At 44.1% G+C, this 5,923-nt stretch overlaps 1 pseudogene; it reads right to left on the reverse strand.

The window, feature by feature from the left end:
• Window positions 1–477: 477 nt before the first annotated feature.
• Window positions 478–5,531, reverse strand: LOC140507419 (sialic acid-binding Ig-like lectin 7; annotated as a pseudogene).
• Window positions 5,532–5,923: the final 392 nt, after the last annotated feature.

The raw sequence follows: 5,923 nt of genomic DNA on the forward strand, positions 1-5,923 counted from the left end.
CAGGAAGTTTCATTTCCTCAAATTAGAAATTAGATGATTTAATTATACATGTTTTCTGTATTCTTCCTACTGTTATCTCTTAGTGCAAAAACATTTGCATTACCCTGTATCTGGGGTCCAGTGCCAAGCTGAGGATTCCTGGTCCCAATTTGTTATGCAATTGGTATGCATTGTTTAAAAAAGTGATGTCACCCTTTGACCCAGAAATAGCACTGCTGGGTCTATATCAAAGGGACCAAAAAAAGGGAAAAGGGTCTGTATTTACTAAAAATACTCATGGCATCTTTTTTGTGGTGACAAAGGACTGGATATTGGGGGATGTCCATCACCTGGGGAATGACTGAACAAGTTGTGGTATATGGTCAGGATGTAATATTACTTTGCTATGAGAACTGATGAAAAGGATGCTTTCAGAAAAGCCAGGAAAGACTTAAATGAACTGATGGTGTAAAATAAAATAGAACCAGGACAACTTCGTGCAGAGTAACAACAATTTTATATGATGACCAACTGTGAATGACTTAGCCACTCTTAACAATACCACAATCTAAGACAAGAACTTATGATGAAATATGGTATCCACCTCCAGAGAAAGAACTGGAATCTGAACACAGATTGAAGTATGCTTTTAAATCATTTTTGCTATTCATGGTTTTCTTTTTTGTTTTCATTTTCTTTTGCAACGTGGAGAAATGTTTTGTTTGCCTGAACGTGTATAATCTATATCAAATTGCTTTCCTTCTCAAGGAGGAAGAAGCAGAGGTGAAAGGAAAGATATATATAATTCAATTTTTTTGAAATCATTGTCAAATTTTTCACTTATATGTAATTGAGAAAAAAGTAAAAATTAAATGTAAAAAGTAAATTCATATTCTCAGAATGTTGAACTTCTCTCTTCTATATTATTTCCTTATTCTATCTCTTTCTGTCTATTCATATATACCTCTCTGGATCTGTCTATCTCTGTTATCTGTCTATCTATCTGTCTTTCTACTTATCTTTCTACCCATCTGTCTGTATCTTAAATCAATTCATTCTCACATAGGTATAGTCTTCCACAGGTTTAAAATACCACTGAATCTAGCAGTAGAAAGAGAACCCACTTTGTAGTTGGTGGAATGGAGTTTGAATCTGTGCTCTATCTTTTCACATCCCTGTGACTTCAAGAAAATCACATCTCCCCTCTGTTCTTCTGTTCCCCACTTGTAAAGCTAGATGGTTGTATGATATAATTTACTTGTCACCACAGCCCTGTAAGAGAGGTCGTTAAGGTGTTATTATCCCAGAGAGGGAAATGAGTTCCTGTGAAGTCATGCACAGCAAGTCAGTTTTAGAGTAGAGATTTAAATTTTTGTGTTCTCTGTCCCAAGGCCTTCCCACCCTCTCCATTACCCCCTTTGGTCTGTCTATCTGTCTGTCCACTTCTTACCTTCTGAAAGAGCCTGCAGGCACCTAGAAAACCTTAAAGTGTGTTCATCCTTCATTGTTGAAGAAGACCATACTATCAGAGAAATGATAACATGACTTGCACTTGACTGTTTTTTGATTGAGGAAGGGCTGTGCTGGTCAGCAACCTCACTTCTCCTCGAGAGCCATCTGAATCCAGTGACCAGATATTCATTAGGAAGACTGGAGATGACCCAGGGTGAGGCAATCAGGGTAAAGTGACTTGCCCAAGGTCACACAGCTAGTGAGTGTCAAGTTCCTGAAGTGAGATTTGAACTCAGGTCCTCCTGGCTCCTGCACTGGTGCTCTATCCACTGCACCACCTAGCTACCTAGAAAAGTCAAAGCTGTTGTGAAGGCTCAGGTATCTGTTGCATTGTATGCACTGTCTTCAGGATTTCCAAAAAGGGCATCAGTTGACCCCTCAGACCTGGCCTCTTGTTTCCTTGGGCATGACAATAATGAGATGATCTGATACAATCCAAGGATTTGGAATTGGGCAGCACCTTATATGCTGCAAGAAATGATTATTTCTCTCTTGTACTTAATAACTATTTATTGTATTGGGAATAAGGTTTTTCTCATTTTGTACTTCCTCATCCATAATCCAATCAGGTGGGAAATCTTTCCAAAGCATTTGTCCAACTAGGATGACTGAGATCTAATCAGATAAATACTAAGTTTGGATTCGTAGGTGCATTCCTGCTCATTGTGTGAACTAAGACACATCTGGGGAAGTGTTGATTTTATCTTTTGTCAGATGAGTGATATGGAAATGGAGAAGTCCCTTTGACCCAGATATGGGTGACCCAAGTCATGTAGCCCAAGACTTTCAGTGTAGTGTAGCCCACTCTCTCATAGTAATGTTCATTCTCTCATTACTTGTTAAGTGATCAGGATTGATTGCCACCAGGAGCAACAGCTGCTCTTCCAAGGACAATAAGCTGTGAGTCCACCACTATGAATGGTTTTTGGTCAAAAAGAAAGACAAGCAAAAGACCATGAAAATATTGGCATTAGTACTCAAATGAAAGAGTAAAATGAACAAAAATTATGTCTTTTGAGTCTTCTCAACACCATAATGCCAACTGGACATTTTCAGATACATATAGAGAAATTAAAGAAGAGGCATGAGCAAGGTTTTGAAGGATGATAAGAATTGCTAACATTTCTAGCTTTGTGAAGGCAGCTGGATGGTGCCATAGTGCACAGTGCATAGGACCTGGAGTCAGAAAAAGTCTTCCTTGACCCAGGAGCAAGAAGGACTGAGCATCCTTGGGGCGTCTGTGGGAAGACACAGGAGACCCTCCCCTTAGTGGGTGAGACTCTCCCTTTTGCACCAAGAACCAGGCACTCCATGGTGCCCAGCCCCCTCACATTCACACTGCACAGAGACCCTCAGGGAGGCCTGCTTGGAGCCCAGAGGATGATGAGCCAGGCAGGTGTAATTCCCTCCATCCATTGGGCCTAGGTGTGGCAGATCCAGGTGCAGGACTCCATCCTCTGAGGGCTGGGAAGAGGCCAGGGTTTGGTCCCCCAGGATCCAGCTCAGTGTAGCTGGGGGGTTGCTGTTGGCAGCACAGAGCAGGTGAAGGGACCTTCTCTCCTGCACAACAAGAGCTGAGCTGTTTCCTGGGACAAAAACTGAAAAAGATCAGGAGGTCCCAGAAATGAGAACCTGGAGGGACTTCAGAGATCGCTTGTTTTCCACCTTCACTGCAGCCAGCAGGGACCTAAAGAGCTTAGAAAGCAAGTGTGACTCCTCCAAAATCCCATGAGGAAGGGGCAAGTGGAAGAGGGCAGGACTCCAAGCAGGAAGGGAAACCCTAGGCCCAGTCCAGCCTGGCTTCCTGCCCCTTCTCCCTGCCCTGCACCTTCCCTGGCTGCTCCCCAGACCGTGGAGGCCTCTCCTACCTCTCCTGCTACCAAGGCACACTCAGCCTGGGGCATGTTCCTGCCTTTGCCTCCGATTGGGTTTTGTTTGTCTCCTTTTCCTTCCTTCCTTCCTTCCTTCCTTCCTTCCTTCCTTCCTTCCTTCCTTCCTTCCTTCCTTCCTTCCTTCCTTCCTTCCTTCCTTCCCTTCTTTCTTTTACCATTTTCTTTGTTTTCCTTCATATTTACTTTTTCCTTCAGCAATTTTTCTTTTTTTCTTCATTTCTTCTTTTATTCTTTTGTCTTTTCCCATGTTTTTTTCTTTATTTTTTGTCCCTTCCTTTTATTCATTCTTTCTGTTATATATTCCTTTCTTTTTCCTGTATTTTTACCTTTCTTTTCCCTTCCTTCCTTACATCTCATCTTTTCACATTTATTTTTCCCTTTTTTGTTTTTTTCTATAGTTTTCTCTTTTTCTTCCATCCTTCAACCTGTCCTTCCTTTCTTTTTCATTCATTCCCTCCTTTCTTTTTTATTTTCCTTTTTTTCTTTGCTACCTTCCTTCTTCTTTTCCTTCTTTATGTCTTTCTTCCATAGCTTCATTTTCTCTCTCTCTGTTTCTGTCTGTCTCTCTCTCTCTCTCTGTCTCTCTCTCTTTCACTTAATGAATTAAGAGAACAATATTATGAAAGATAGAAACAAAAAAATGTTCTCAGGAGCCTGAAATGTCTCACAGTGAGGCTTCTTGTATCTCACATCATATGAGCCCACTGCGGTCACCACAAGGTTTCTCTTTCCCACACCCAGCAGCCCTGGGGCCTCAGGGTCAGTACTGCTCCTGCCCTGACTGAAGGCTCAAGGCTCAGACTGGATGGCCAGACTCCTGTCTCCCACTTACTGCAGCTCCTTGGTCCATCCCCCACAGCCTCCTCTACACAAACCCCTCAACATCCCCTCCCCCAAAACAGCCCTGAAATCAACATCAATGTACAGGGAGAAAAAACCTCCCTGTTTGGTCTGGACTATGGAGAGCTGGCTCAATTTCCTGAACAGGGAAACCTTGATAGGTCCAGTGGACAGAACACTGTCCTGAGAAGTGGGCCCCAAGGTGGGCCTTCTCCCTCTCAGCCCAAGCCTGGAGTGCAGTGGAGAGATCACTACATTCAATCCCTACCTATCTGATTCTGGGGACCTGTGTGAACTAGATAAGACCCTCTCACAGCTATAAATCTCAGTTTTCTCATCTGGAAAATGGACAACAGAACTCTCACACTCCTTGTATACTGAGACTATGTGGAAGAAAATGGTTACTTAACCCTTCAAGTCTGGAGTAAACATGAGCTGATGTCATTCCAACAGGAGGGGCAGCCCAGGCTAAAGAGAAATTGAGCCTGTAGAGTGAGTTTCTGGCTCTCCTGCCTCCTTCCTCTCCCTGACATATACGCTAAACCTCAGAGTAGAAGGTGAAGTCCCAGGGTCCCCTCCCTCCCCTCCCTCTGGGCCTCTGCTGATACCTGTTGTCCTGTTGTCCTGGGCCATGGTGATAGTCACATTCTGCACAGCATCTGCAACAGAAGGACCAGGCTGGCTGGGGGTGGGGCTCTCTGCCCAGCCCAGCATCAGGCAGGGAAGAGATTGAATTCTGTAATCACAGAACGTTAGAGTGGAAGGAGCTCAGAGAACATCTAGGCTAACCCTACCTGACTGACATTGGCACATGAAAAAATAGGAAATCCCAGTCTGTGTTTATGCTGGGAGGGAGCTTTCCCTGCCCTGTGCAGGAAAAAAAGCATCTGTTTTCCCAGGGCTTGGCCCTGACCCAGGTCCCTTAATGCACCCCTCCCTCACACCCTCACTTGGGGAATGTAGGCCTCCTGCCACAGCACTCACAGGATACATAGAGTTGGACGGTTCTCTTTGTGCTCAAATGGACTCCCAGGAAAGGTTAGCTCACAGGTGCAGTAGGTGCCATGATGCTGTTGCTCAGGGATGAAGGAGATTTCTGAGGAGTGGGATCCTCTAGCGTGTTCTGGCTTGGAGAGGGCAGCCCCCATCCAGTAGAATGTGAAGGGTCTGTTTTTCCCCACAGGCCCAAGGAAATGTACATTTCAGAGTCACTGGGTTCCCTGACTCTAGCACCTCTGGAATAGAGATGTCTGGTTTCTGTATCAAGCCTAGACAGGAGAGAGACAGTGAGCCTTGGGCAGGGGAAGGGAATTAAGTCTCAAGTATCCTTCCAAATGCTGGTACCTATCCCATCCCTGAGGGCCCCACTGTGTTACATGCATAATATGACCCCTTTCAGACCCCTGTTCTTAAGAGTCTTCTGGACATCCTCTGTTATCCTCAGAACTCGAGTCACTCATAGATTATAAGTCAACAGGAAATGGAATTAAAGGAAATGGAGAATGAGTCATTCATTTTACACAAAGGGAAACTGAGTCACAGAGGGAACTGGAAAATTTATAGGTCAAAATTCCTCAAAGAGAATGAGTTAGAAATATGGAATTTGAATCTCCATCCTTTTGGCAGCTCCAGAGTTCTTTCCAGCACAACCATGGCACCTCTCAAGTCTTGTCTGGGGTGCTGGTTCCTTCCAAAGAGGT

Source organism: Notamacropus eugenii, chromosome 5 (assembly GCF_028372415.1).
Source record: "Notamacropus eugenii isolate mMacEug1 chromosome 5, mMacEug1.pri_v2, whole genome shotgun sequence".
NCBI lineage: Eukaryota > Metazoa > Chordata > Mammalia > Diprotodontia > Macropodidae > Notamacropus > Notamacropus eugenii.